The sequence below is a fragment of the Cavia porcellus genome, unplaced genomic scaffold (assembly GCF_034190915.1).
Source record: "Cavia porcellus strain 051 isolate PalLab524CR breed Dunkin Hartley unplaced genomic scaffold, mCavPor4.1 scaffold_21, whole genome shotgun sequence".
Taxonomy (NCBI): domain Eukaryota; kingdom Metazoa; phylum Chordata; class Mammalia; order Rodentia; family Caviidae; genus Cavia; species Cavia porcellus.
Window position 1 is genome coordinate 49,449,747 of NW_026947504.1, and position 15,772 is coordinate 49,465,518.

Below are 15,772 nucleotides of genomic sequence, written 5' to 3' on the forward strand. Positions count from 1 at the left end.
AATCCAAGGGTACATTGTCCTTCTCTTAAATCATTTCTTAAATCAGTCCTCTTCTTTTGCCATTGAACAACTCTAAACACTACTTCCCAGTCTGTAATGAGCCTGTTATATGTGTACATAAACACAGACAACACTACTAACTTCTATTTATGTTGATCCAGTTGAAGTGATCCTTTCTTAGAGGAGTCTTCCTCAGTACCATAGAAAGGTCAAGATGCTTTATTACCCTCTCTCACCTGAGTGTTCATTTCCATTATTAGTTTTGGCTAAACAATCATTTATATAATCATTTTACCTAATTCCAGATTTTTCCCCACAGAACCATAACACTAAGGGCAGGACTACGCTGATTTTGTTCATATTAGCATTTAGCATAGTGTCTCAAGCAGAGATAATTCTTACTAAGGTTTATTATATTAAAATACACAAAGAATTTATAGTTTTACTGTTGCTTTATTTCCTAACAAGGAAAAATAATGATGTATTTTATAAAGGACTTTCCCATACATAATCTTATCTTGCCTACACAAAAGCCTAAATAACGATAGCAAACCTTTTAGAGAAAAGTGCTCAAAATGCAACTCCAAGCCCTCTTATTTGACAAAAAATGACAACAATGCAATTAAATCGGAGTACTGAGATTTCAGTTTAGAAAAACACAACTGATACATTAGCATCTTTTGTTTTAGAAGAAAAATAATATGTGTGCCAAAGGTTCACCACTGCGACCTTTAACATGAATCACTGACAATGCATCACCACTACATATGTGACACTTCTGCTAGAAGGTCAAACAACTGCATTTTCCAGGGTCCTTTGAGAAAAAGACTCACATACCTGTGAATCCATAGTGAGAAGGGAGACGGGGGAGGGGAAGAGAGGGAGGAGAAGGATGAAGAGAAGAGACAGAGAGAGGAAAAAGGGTGATAAGCACTGTCTCATGCTGTTGCAGAGGCAATCCCATCACATTCTTTTTCGAACATGGAGAGTCAGAAAAACCAGTGGTGAAATTTAGTCCCTCAAGGCCTGAAAAACTAATATCTCAGGTCAGGAGAAGAGGACGTGGACAGGCCATCTCAAGAAGAGAGAGCAACTTCACCCTTCTGCGTTTTTGCTCTATATGGATCATCACGTGCTAGGATGAAGCCCACCCGCACTGAGGAGGGCTATCTGCTGTATTCATGTCACCAGTTTGAATGCCCATTGCTTCCAAAAGTATCATCACAGACACACCATGATGCAATATTTTATCAACTACTGGATATTCCTTAATCCAGTCAAGTTTACACTTAAAATTCGCCATCATTTATGCCCCTGAAAATCATCATGTCTTTATTGAACATATGACAGATCATGCAAAACATATAGGTCTATACAACCAGAAAACAAAAACTGCCAATCACGGTCCTGGAAAACTGATCAACTTAGGTAAGCTTCCATTAACATTTGTACTTAAAATCATTCTCAGTCCACCCTTTGTAATCTTACATTCATGGATTGCTTAAAATGTTTTTTAAAATGTAGATCATTTCAGAATTCACTTCTCATAAAAGCCAATTACATGAAAATTAAAAATTCAATCTAAGAAATTCCATTTTCTACAGTGGAAAAATGCCTTGGCAGCTGCTTCTGCATTTACACCTTCTGCAGATAGCAATACATTGTGGAATCATCCAATTCCTTGAAGACTGTAAGCCAAAAGATCCTTTTCTGCAGGAAAGGAAGTTCTTTTTGTAGCATTTTCAACTATTTCCTTGAGGTCTTCCTAATTTCCAAGGTGAAACAATTAACATTAATAGCTATAAAATGTTAACTTCCAAGGACACAACACCATGCATGTCTTGCCCTTTCCCCACTTATCAATTGTATATGAGCCAACCCACATGAAAGAAGCAGGAATTTCAGCAAAAGAAATTGTAGGCTGCTCACTTACTATACTTCTGAGTGGAATGGAATTGTCAAAGTTCTTTTATTACTAAAATTTTGTTTCACTATTAAAATATGTCTCTTAAATTTACTGTTACTTGCAGATTCAGGGAAATTCATACTCATAACTGTGAACCTATTGGAAATTCATGCTTATAACTGTTAATCCATCTTGTTTATCAAAATGTATCATAAATGCCAGTCAAATACAAAGTTCTGATACCAAGAGGAGACATTATTAAATTCATGGTTTTAGAGCAGGAAATATAGCTCAGTAGCATAGCACCTGCCAGGCAATCACAAGACCCTGAGCTAAATTCCAAGTTCCAATAATAATAATAATAATAATAATATAAATTGATGGTTTCCCCTCTAAAAGTTCACTATTTGTTGACAGCAGCATAACTCAAATTATATAAGGCAAACACTATCAGAGTAAGATCTGGTTCACAATTTTAAAATCTCATTTTGATCTTACTGAAATTCATGTTCTAGTTTATGAGGCAGCTTTATCAAAGCAATATTGAATATTCAAAATCTTCTACATATTATAAATTTTTGTATTATTTTATTGGTAATTTTAGATGTACATAACGATCACATTCATCAGAGGACGTCTGTATCTATATACATCTTGATTCATTTCTCCCCAAACCCCTCTTCTCCCTTCAACCCCACTTCCCTGCCTTTTTTTTTTTTACAAAAGCTTTGTTTCCATTTTCCTCCTCCTAGTCCTTTTGTTTTCCTTTTCCCTTCCTTCCTTTCCCTCTCCCCATTCCTTGTTCCCCTTCCTATTTGAACATTTTCTTCCTATTTTCCAATATCATTTTCTAAACTTCGGTCCTTATTTACCCTTTCAGTTTCTTACCCCAGAGAAAAGCCATCAGGATGGCAAGGTGGTCTAAGAAGTCATATTTCACAATTTGGAACTGTCATGTAGTTGGCAAATGGGAAAATCATACCAGCTAAAATATTTCCCATGACTGCAACATTAAACACATAAGAGATCAAAATCTTTCTGAAAGTTGTAATCATATGCTCAGACATTTTATTTTACAAATGATGGATTCTTGGAGAAAATGGAGGGCATTTTATGATGCTCATTATGTTGAAATTTTGTGAAATATACTAAAATTTAATCCCATTTTCTGATGTTTTCAAGAAAGAAAACTTAGTTTTTCCAAATTTTTCTTTAAATAAAACAGAGTACAGTTAATTCAGAAGTCAAATATGTTTTATTTTTATTAGCAACATACACAAATTTGCTTAATATCACAAATACATGTGATAACTTATAGGAAATAACAAGCTCAAAACATCTGTTCCTCCTTATTCAGCCACCAAAATAACAATAGAAATATGTGAAATAAGCAATTACATTATTTACTAAGATAAAAATTTTCAATTAGTGCCAATGTGAATAAAAGTTACACAGAGACAAAGTTCATCCTCTTGGTAGCTCTGAGAGATAGTGTGAATTTTAAAGGCCACTAAAATGGCAAAAATAAACAGTGTTGTACATTTGCGTGTGTTTGGTAGCCTGGGTGTGCCTGGGTGGATCATGCCCTGAGGTGCTATATTTGGTGCCTGGCCCCTTCTTCTCTTCCCTGCTCTGCTTGCTGCCCCCATAACCTAAACTTCTTTGCCAATTTAATGCATGGATCCATACTAATGGGAGGACCTGACTAAGTGGTAAGGACTTAGAAAGGAATATAATGTGATTAGTGACAATAAATTCTTAGAACTTGGTCACATATGCTTGTAATCCCAGCATATTGGAAGGAGAATCTCAAATTTAAGCTCAGTCTCAGCAATTTAGCACTTAGGTGAGACTCTATCTAAAAGTATAAAATAAAAAAGGAGTAGGATGTAGATCAGAGTGAAGGGCCTAGGTTCAGTTCCTTAAAACACATATGGACATGTGCATAGGCAAATACCTGAGAAAGAAGTATGTGAATGGACTTCATAAAATATACACAAAGTATAAAAACATTGATTATACTTATATGTGTGTAAATACTCTCAACACAGTATTAAGGAAGTAGAAGATGAGCCATTTTGTGAATATCAGTCATCACAGGCAATCAATTGGGCCATAGTGTTAAGAGTGGAACATGTGGAACCAAGGAACGGGAGCAGCACTGTGGTCTTATAACCCTCATTGCTCACCATGATGGCTAAGTGGCCTGTATGCTAACCACAAGGGACAATGATGAGATTTCCACAATTGCTGAGTCATCTGCCATCAGGGAGACTACATCTGTCACAGATAGAACCTCATCTACAGTGTGATAAACATGCTTCATCAACCACACCATGCATATGCTTGTTAAATACCATTATTCTGTGCCACTATTGCTATTCCAGTATTGATATTGTACAGATCAGCACTGCCTCTGACCAAGGGCTTTATGACCAAAACCAAATGAGATAAGTAGTTTACATCTCTGAAATTTCCTGTAATTTTCATGTATCATCATAGAAAAACAAATGACACCACAGAGAAATTCACTCGCTTCTTGAAGACTTGGTTATAGCATCATTTTAAAGGTGACATTCATAAGGTCACAATGCTCTCCTATTGGAGAACTAGCTAGAATATATGATCTGAATCAGCAGTCATTGCATAGTATAGTTTCTCTTAAAATCCACATATCTAGAGGAAGCAACACTTTTTATTACACGTAGTTAGAAAACAAAGTTTTCTTCACAATCCAATAAATTTTGGATTTTATTGGTTTTGCTGTCTTCATTTTAATAGAAAATGCTTCCAGCAGACACCAAAGTATTAGTTCTTCTGCATTTGAAATTGAGACAGTCATATGGCCATTTAAAGCAGTTTAAGTCATAAGATACATGGAGGATAATCAAGGGTTATCATGATATTTACAGCAATTACTCTTGATTGTTTGGGGATAATGTTTTGAACCACCAAAACACACACACACACACACACACACACACGCACACGCACACACACACACACACACACACACACACACACCAAAAGAATTGGGGAAGTGTGTCTCCTGTATGTTGATGCTATGTCCAGTGGTGAAAGTTTATAGCCTAGAGAGGGCAGAGAAAAGATTGCAGATAGATAACAGCTGGCTGCAGAGGCTCCCTGAGATAGTCAACTTAGAATTCAACATAATGCAGCATGGGGAGTCCCGAACAGAGGGAGATGAATCCTCTCATCCCAAGAAGAAACTACAGTGAGAAGAACCAATCAAACATACAATCCTGGAGCTATTATTGGAACAGCTAAAGGTTCAGTGCTCCTGCCACAGCAGGTGACTCGCCAAGACATCTGAGGTCCCTTCGACTCACTGAAGGCATAGTCACACAGAGGTTGGGGGTTGGCAAGCCAAACAGAGAGCTGAGCTGGCAGGGAGCCTGCATGGACCTGTGGTGAGTGAAGGGAGTGGAGCCATTCCACAGAAAGGGGAGCTCCGGTGGTCAACATTCTGGGACTGGGCAGGACTAACAAGTACAAGGGCCAACAGTGACTTTAGTCAGTTGTTCCCTTCCCAAACGGGATTGGTGGAGTGAGCTAGGCCTGGGTCTTGTGACCTGGCTGAGACCAAATAAGTTACCCGAAATCAATTCCCTGTGGTGGCGCACACTAACCACACTAACGCAGTCAAGCCTCAGAAGTTTGACTGATCCAGAAGGGAGGTGACACTTAACAATACAGAGAAGGCCTCAGCAGCTTGACTGATCTGGAGGGGAGGGGCCAGAATACACAGCCCCTGTCTGCAACTCAGTAGCACACTGTAGTTGGAAGGGTCACCTAGCCAGCTTGCTTCAGAAGAATTGTAACCAACAAAGAAAGAAACTTGGGCCTCCTAGAAGAAACAAAACAGATGGGAAGAGGAAGCAACAACAAAAAGTCTCCAGGTCTCAACCCTGAGAACACTGACCCAGGACAGGCAAATACAAAGGAAAATGAGAATAGCAAACATGCAATATCAGACACCGCAACAGTGGACATAAAGAGATATCTTCAGGACCTCATAAATGAGTTCAAAAGGGAAATATTTAGCCAAGTAAAGCAAAATATAAGACAATTAATAAAAGAGATGCTAAGCACTCCTCAAGCAGACACAGATGGAAGAAGGGAGGAACTCAAACAAAGGAGAGAACAATTTGATGAAGAATATAAAGAAAATATACAATACATGAAGCAGATTCAAAGAGATTACAAGGAAATTTTTAAAAAACCTCTGGAAAGATGGCAAATCTGCTTGAAAGAAACTAAGGATAGATTATCCAAACTGGAAGACAGTTTTGCAATGTGGGATTATGAAAGGAAAAACTTTTTAAAATAACAAGGAAACAAGCAGTAACAATACAAAAGCTAGAAGACAACAAGAGGATCTACAACTTGCGAATAAAGACTGTGAATAAAGAAACAGGGACTACAAACAAGGAACTACAAAGGCTATTCACAGAAATAATTAAGGAAAATTTCCCAAATATAGGAAAAGGAACTGATATTCAGATGTATGAGGCATACAGAACTCCAGCCACCTACAACCAAAACAGCTACACCCAAGCGTATAATAATGAAGATCCCAAAAATTCAATATAAGAACAGAATATTGAAAGCTGTTAGAGACAAGAAACAATAACCTATAAAGGAAGGCCCATCAGAATAATGGCAGGCTTCTCAACACAAACCATCAAGTCAAGAAGAGCCTGGAGCAAAATATTCCAAGCCTTGAAAGAAAATAACCTCCAACCCAGATTGAGATACCCTACTAAACTGAATTAGATATGCTGATTTTGTAAACAGAAAAGAGGAATGTGATAGCTAAGCTCAGATGTCAATTTGATAGGCTTGGGTGCTACAGAGGAAGTCGATAAAGCACATTTCTGGGTGAGCCTGCCTGGGTCATGATATGTGCTACTGTATCTCATTCCTGGTTCCATTCCTCTCTGCGCTGTGCTCCTGCTCTGCTTGCTGGCCCCTGCTTGCTTCACCATACCCTTTTACCATAATGTTGCTACTTTAGAGACAGCCAGCCAGGGACTGCTGACCTTTTTGAAACCCTGAACCAAATTAAACCTCTCCTCCTTTAAGTTGTAGATGTTGAGTGAGTGTGAAGGAAAAGATGACTAATACAATGAAATAGGTAGTAAAGATATAAATTCCAATTTCTAAAAATTAGAAAATTACTAAACATCATTTAAAGATAGTACAATTACTAGAGGAATTTTATATCTTTCCTATTGGGAATAGGATATCACTCATTTGAAGAAGAATCATATTATGCTAAATAAGAGAATATGATTGTTGCTCTCAGAGGTATCGTTGTTGTTGTTGTTCTTGTGGTTGTTGTTTAAGAGGTTTACATTTGAGGAAAAGGACTTTGTCAATTCCCCATGAATATATTCATAATATGCCTAGCCTCGTATCATACATAGCAGGAACTCAACAAATATGAAGGAACACCAATGTGTAAACTAAGTCATGAATTAAGGCAAAAGTTCTTCTAGTAAAATAAAAAAAAAATAGCTCCATTTTAAGTAAGTAAAGTAATTGTTGGTTTCTGCCACAAACTTAAACTCTTACTGGTGTACTTTTATCATCAATTTTACAACTCTTTATAAGAGTAGCAAATGAAATTCTCAGGTTTTTGTTTAACTGATAGTTTTTCTTGTCTAGTTGACTGCAACAAATATTACCGCAAGTTGTTTATTAATTTTTTTGACTGAAAGAGCTATGTAATTCCAAATATCAATTAGTCCTTCAATTGTTTTAATACAATCATGATTTGAGTACTTATAATTCCATATATTGTACTAACCTTCATTCCAGTTTATGTATTTACACTACTATTTAACCTTTACTTACATGACACCATTGGTTGACCTACTAAACATGATTCTCAACAACTTCAAAGTTTATCATTTATTTTTTATTTAATTCACTAATTAGTCTTATATCAATTAAATGCTTAGGAACAAGTATTTTAGTATCAGAATGACCAGATATGGTACAAAACAGTATATTTCAAGCCATGATAAAAGAAAGAGAAACCAGTTAAAAATTTAATGCAATCATGCAGATAAGAAATTATGTAAATCTGATCTAAAATAATGTTAGTTGGATAATGAAAAAGGAAATAAAAAGTATTGTCAGAGTTTCCAAGCTAAGTGACCATTTGAATATGGAGAAAGAAGAGGAGGAGTCTGAGAAGACTAGATTTGGGGGGTTGTAATTGTGAATCATAGTGGCACCAAATGAATTTGGGAGAAGAAGGAGGTCAGTAGTGGACACCATGTTTTAGATATCAAATTAGTTACACAGAGCTGTTCACAAACCAGTTAGAGCTGTCTGCACTGGAAAGGATTTGAGAATTATTGGTGTCTGGTAGCAGTTAGTATTGTGTATTTTGTGACATTGTCCCAAAGAAATTAGATACTTAATGCTTGCCATTTCCCTTTTCAAAAGACACACAGCTTTTCCTCCCCTACCTTAAAAGCAATGAGACTGAGAAAGCATAGCCAGTGTCATGGTTTATGTCAGTGGCTCCCAAGCCTTGTGCCTTTGCATTATGCATTTGTGATTGATTCGTTGTTTAGCCCTTGGACTGGGGTGTGAGCGCACCTGGCCTATGGGGTGGAGCCAGGATGTGATGTAATGGCAGGAAGAAGGCATGTCTCTTTCTCTTGCTGATTTCTGCCTTGCTGTTTGCAGCCACCATGAACTGCAGCCCCACCATGCAGCCCTCCCTTGGAGCTAACTGAGTATGGACTGAAACCTCCAAAAACTGTAAGAAATAAACCTTTCCTTTTCCAACTTTGGGCATCAGGTATTTTGTCTCAGCGATGAGTAAAAAGTAACTAAGACAGCCAGCTACAGGGCTAGCAGTGCTTTGATTTTCACATTGCTGTAGGCTTGGCCTCAATAATTTAGTTGGAAGGTATCCATCACCAGATCTTAAGTAGTTTCTGAAGACCTATGCAGAAGCAGTGAGTATAAACCCAGAACCCCACACACAAAACTTTTGCCAGCTGCTGAGCACCCTCCCTCTGCTATTGCAATTACTTCCTGTGCCTAGGAAAAGAGTTTACCCCCCAGCTTATGAATCTCATCAGACTAGCCTTCCTTCCTATCCAGTTATTTGTTGGACCATTCCACTTGCACCCTCTCCCAATCTTATAGTTTGCTCCACTCCCCAGGCTTTTGAGCTCTGGCTCATTCTGAGGACCATTAGTGCTTCTCTTAGTCATCATCCTTTCTAAAATCATTCCCAAAGACCTTAAGCAATGTCTCCCTCTGATGGTTTGCCAGGAGAGTAGAAAAATGAAGACTGAGAATAAAATATTATGTAAGACAGGAACCAAAGAAGTGGTTCCAAAAACAGAATGGACAATAAAACATAAAGTACTATTGATGATCAAAGCAGAAGGTGTCTTAGTCTCTGATGAAGAAGAAAATCAACCATTTAAGGAATATGAGGAACTGATGAAGTAGAAAACACAAGCTGCCACCCTGAAACTTGTTTGTTATTATTTTAAAAGTGGAAGTCAAATTCTACAACATATACTATAAAACATGAACTTTCTTCATTAGAGAGCTCTTCAAATCCTATTTACCTTTTATTTTCTACTTACAATGTGCTTGCTTATCTGTTTTCCCATTGTACCTAAAATATAATGAGCAAAGCAGGAGGGAGAATATAACAACAATAAATACAATGTTATGATTTGATACAAGAGAAAAACCAGGGGAAAACAACAGAAAACAGACCTCAAACAGAACAACTAAGCATTCTTAGTTTAAATATAAATCATTATAAAGAGCATGCCCACAGAAAAGTCATTGCATTTAAGCATAATAGAATAAGTATAATTCTCTAGACAATTCTTGGTTGTCAAGAAAATAATAAATGGTGTTGAGTGCACTCAATTTCAAAGGATTACAATGTAAAAAGATATTTTCTGAAATCTTTCTAGTTTTGTTACTTAAAGGTTAGTCTTCAATTACCTAGGAAATGCACACAGACAAAATATGTCATTACCCACTGATCCTAAGCAAATAAGATTCTACTAAACACAACCCATGAATGCTAACTCAGAGAGACCAAGACCAAATAAGCATTGGATAATTCTGTGGAAATCCAGAAAACACCTTCTGCTTATTATTTTATTCATGGCTGAACCTTCAGTTGAATCTTTTTTCTGCATATGGAGATTTTATTCTCCAGGTAGCTTCTACTTTTCATTGTTATTGTGAAAAGTGTATCCTACATAAAGTTTTTAGTACCTGCTTTTCTCTTAAATAGCTTTTATTTCCTCAGAGTATGAATACCAAGTCCATAAGTGTTGGGTTCATAAATACTGACAGGTGGGAAGTCCTTTGGATTTGCAAATTCCTGACTTGCTATTCTGAACCTTATAACCAATCCTTACAGCCTATTCCCATTTTCTGGAGTCACAGTAGGACTAAACCACTGGATCCAAGATGGCAGCTATACGGCATCTACTTCAAGCAGTCCTGGCCATGAAAATGAGCAGTGGGAATTAACAGCATACTGCAATATATTGGAGGTTTTCTTCTTGACCTAGCACTAAAATGAAAGCTTTAGAGAAAAAAAGTTGCATTTGGGAAAAAGAAAATTCTGATGAAGAAAAGTGAAATCCCTCTGTTTTATTCTTGCAGGGTAAGTAACAGTAAATTGATTATTGAATTTTTTAATATATGAGCATTACACAAGGATTTATGTTTATCATATTTAAGGCTCACCAAGGCAGGAACAGAAACAGCACACAGAAACCACTGTAACTTTACTCCTCATCCCCATAATTTTTGCTTAAGTGACATTATCTAAAAGTGTGACATCAGAGACTTTTTTTGACTCATTATGAAATGCTTGAACATTCATATCTTTCTTTAAGTGTATTCACGGTCCACTCTAGGGTGAACACTTAAAACCAGCTGGTAAGTACAACTTGTAGAACGCTTGAAATGAGTTTCCAGGACCCTCAACATATCTGAAGAGGTGCCAGTTGTGAGTGTCAAAACATGAGGGGAATGAAGCTCGCAATCACTTCAGAACCATAAGCACTTCCATGAATATTTAACTAACTGGATGAAAGGCCTCGCACCTCTGCGCACATGACTCTCTCTGCCTTCCCTAGATTCCCATCACTTCGGTGCCTACATAAACCTGTCTAATAAAAAACGTATTACTGCTAACTTCCCTTAACATATTGTACTTTCAAGGTTTCCCAGCTACAGTTATGTTCTTTTGTTGTGATTTCTCAAGTGAATTAGTGTTTCTGTCCCCTCTTTCCTCCCCTGCTGCTTACCTCTCCCCTGCAGGATCCTTCATTGTTTCAGTATTCTCTGGATAATAATGCAGCTTTCTTTCAGGCATGCACACAAAAAAGTGGAATTCTATGTGAAAATAAGCCCAGTGTGATATTAAGTATGCATAAATCCATGGAACTAAGTCCCTTGTCCATAATTCCTCATTCTGAAAAAGTAAATATAAGCATATAAGTTTAATGTTAGGAAAGTACTAGATGGATATCCTCTTTTAGGGGATACCTTTTTCTATATGGAAGTTGCCAGAAACATACAACAGCAAAAGTGTGGAGTATATTATTCATTGGTCATGTTGAAACAAAATAATTTGTCTAAATTTCCAGATTGCTAACACTAAACTTGAACTCTGACTTTATGTGTACAAATTATATTTTTTCTTGTTTTTTGTTTTGTTTTATTTCTTTTTGTTTGCCTTGCTTTGCTTCACATTCCTATCATTTGTTCCTAATTCCTCAGCCTAACATTTTGGTTTTAGCTCCTAATAGTCTCTAATTTTCCTCTATTGCATTCTTTTTACCCAAGGTAACTGGAGATAATATCTAGAAAACACACACACACACAAAAGAAAATGAGTCACCCATATTCTCAACACACAGAATTGTAATTCTGATCTATATAGTTCTTATATTCTAATATTGTCACCATGTATAAAAAATATTTTAACCACACAAGTAATATACAAAAAATTCTTTTTAAAAACTTAAGATCAGATCCGCGCCATGTTGGAACTTAGGACACTGGGAAGCCAAGCAAGCCCCTCCCCTCCCTGTAAGCAGTGGTGGTGTGGTAGACTGTGGCCCTGCCAGGGATAGAACTACCAGCAGCTCCTGAGATCCGCTCCATCTTGGAACTTAGGACACTGTGAAACCAAACAACCAGCCTGCCTCCCTGCTAAGCTATAGTGAACCTACTGATGCATGGCCTAGAGTCAAACATCCCACTTCCCCTTCCCCCCTTCTCCTACCTCGCCCCCCACTAGCAAATGGGAACCAGAAATCGGAGCGTCTCCTGGGAGGTTGACCATAGCAAATAAGGGGGACTTTCTTCTACCATCTCTTTGAAGGCAAATATTTTTATTACTGTTTTGCTCTATTCTGATTAATGGTACTGCTCTATTCAATACTCTGTTTTGATAAGTTCTATAATATTCTGGATTTCATCTCATTTTGATATATGTGATTGAAAGAACAACTATTATAATGATAATGATATATACTGTGATACCTATTACTGTTATCCCAATAACCTGCTGTGAAGTTCTGTACCAATTTCACTGTATGATCTTAGTTGGCTTTATTCTGTCTTGTTCTGTTGTATTTTACCACTTTCAAAATAAAATTTTTTTTAAAAAACTTAAGATCACAGATAAAGCTAAAACACTATTTCAATATAAAAATAAAACTAAAAATTTCCTTTGACCATCATTCCTGTAAGTCACAATCCCAGTTTGTAAGCATTATGACTTTAATATATACTCCTCTAGTACATTTTTATTCTTTGACATAAATACCTTTCACATAAATACTATATATAAATATAATAGTATTTTTGGCGGATGACTCTGAATATAAATGTATGATGTTGAGGGCTTTAATTTGCACTTTGCTTTTTCATTGGATAATTCACCTTCAAGAACTCATACTCTTTGTTAGGTTTATTTCTAGATATATAGATTTTATTGCCATTTTGAACAAAATTCTTTTTTCTATCCAGTTTCCTAGTGTGTTACTGCTAGGAGAGAGGAAAGTAATTGATATTGATATGCTGATCTTATATCCAAAAACTTTGCTGAACTCTTTTACTATTTCTAAGAAGGCCAGTCTTTTCTATTGCTTTATGACCTCCAGAGGAACCAAGAGCCACATGTCATCTGTATTTCTGGAAAGCAGATAATTTTTTTTTTTTTTAATTTAAGAGGAAAAAGAGAAAAACACAAAACAAAACAAAGCAGTGTAAGGTTACATATAATACAGAACTACAAAAAAAGCATAACAGTAAGAAATCACCTGTTAATAGATTACATATTATCATCTTGGAAATAGTTGCTCAAATCACAGTATCAAAGAATACAAAGTAGACATTCAAACAGAGAGACTACAAACAGCTGTGTTCAATGATCCAAAAACATTAATATAGTCAGCTATTCAACATCCCTATACACACTTGCTGTTATATCCGTTAGAGCTCTTTTTTCCCCTTCCTCTTTTTACAACAAAATTTACACATTTTAGATTTTATTACTCCTTAGTTCTTATTACTTTTTTTGGGGGGGGGAGAATAAAGTCAAATATGGCAGAACAAAGCTGTCAGTGAAAACCAAGGATAGACTTAGCACATGATGTAGAACAGAGTATACGGTTATTAACAATAGTTATCAACGTTGTCTCTTGTTTCCTTAAAAAGATTTGTCTATCTCATTAGATATTATAAAGTTGGACAAAACAGTAGAGAACAAGACCAATAAAACTTAGACATTGTAAACATTACAGGACTTCCAAAGGAGACAATAGTCAAACCAGAATGGGCATCTTAGTGAATCTTACTGCCTTCAAAGTAGTTGCCTATACCCTCGGACCTGATACTATCCCACAGAATGGAACAGAGTCTAATCAGTCAAAACAAGATCGTGGGAGCATTACAGGACTTCAAAACAAGTTAATAGGAAATCGAAAAGAGTTACTATTATATATCCTAATTTTTTAAATTTTTCCCTTAATTAAAATAAACATAAGAAATAACTAAATAATTTTTTTAAAGAATAATAGTTACCATAGTGTCTGTCTTTTTCCTTGAGATATTTGGATAAAACTTCATATACTATAGCTTCAAATATTTCCATATCAAGAAGCCCGGAATAAAGCCTTTCTAATTAATAAGTGAAAATTTTATAAGGCTTCAAGGCCACATAATGGGGAATCATGATTGCCACATATTTTCATATATTTGAATCATTACTTACATTAGGGAAACTATTCGGTATTCACACATGCGAGATTGATTTATTTCACTTATGAGTATGGTCTCAAGCTGCGCCCATTTATTGATAAATATCTCAATGTGATCCTTCTTTATAGCTGAATAATATTCCATTGTATAGAAATACCACAACTTTTTTATCCATTCCTCAGTTGATGGACACTTGGGTTGTTTCCAAGATCTGGCGATTACAAATTGTGCTGCTATAAACATAGGTGCACATAAATCACTGTGGTATGATGCTTTCAGTTCTTCTGGGAATATGCCTAGAAGTGGAATAGCTGGAATAAATGGGATTTCCAATCCCAACTTTTTGAGAAACCTCCAGACAGACCTCCACAAAGGCTGTACCAGTCTACACTCCCACCAACAGTGCAGGAGAGTTCCTTTTTCCCCACATCCTCTCCAGCATTTGTTGTTGTTGGTTTTCTTGATCCTGGCCATTCTTTCAGGAGTGAGATGGAATCTCAGTGTGGTTTTAATTTGCATTTCTCTGATGACCAATGATGATGAGCATGTTTTCATATATTTATTTGCCATTTGCATTTCTTCATCTGAGAATTGCATATTCATCTCAGATGCCCATTTTTGGATTGGATCTTTGAATTTTGGAGGTCTGAGTTTTTTTAATTCTTTATATGTTTTAGACAAGAGTCCCTTGTCTGAGAGAGAGTTCACTAAAATCTTTTCCCAGTTTGTGGGTTTTCTTTTCACTATGCTGGAGATTTCTTTTGACATGCAGAAACTTTTTAATAAGATGTGGTCCCAGTTATTGATTCTGGGAAGTGTTTCCCGTGCGGTTTGAGTCCTGTTCATGAATTCTCTACCTACTCCTATGTCTCCAAGGTTTCTACCCACTTTGTCTTCCAATAGATTTAGTGTTTCTGTTTTAATATTCAGATCTTTGACCCATTTAGATTTTAATTTAGTACATGGTGATAGACATGGGTCTAGCTTTAGTTTTCGGCAAATGGAGAGCCAGTTTTTCCAGCACCATTTATTAAAGAGACTGTCGTTCTTCCAGTGAACCTGCTTGGCTCCTTTATCAAAGATAAGGTGGTTGAGTGTGTTTGTAGTTGTGGTTGTATCTTCTAATCTATTCCATTGATCTTCGCCTCTGTTTTGATTCCAATACCATGTTGATTTTACTACTGTTGCTTTGTAGTATAATTTCAAGTCAGGGATTGTGATGCCTCCTGCTTTGCCTTTGCTGCTTAGAATTGCCTTTGCGATTCTAGGTCTCTTCTGGTTCCAGATGAAATTTAGGAGTGATTTCTCTAGATCTATAAGGTATGTTGATGGTATTTCTATTGGGATTGCATTGAATCTGTATAAGAGTTTTGGGAGAATGGCCATCTTCACAATGTTTGTTCTTCCTATCCATGAGCAAGGGATGTCTTTCCATTTTCTGAGATCATCTTCAATTTCCTTTTTCAGTGTATTATAGTTTTCACTGTATAAGTCTTTCACTTCTTTCGTAAGAGTAATTCCTAAATATTTCATTTTTTTGCTTGCTAATGTGAATAG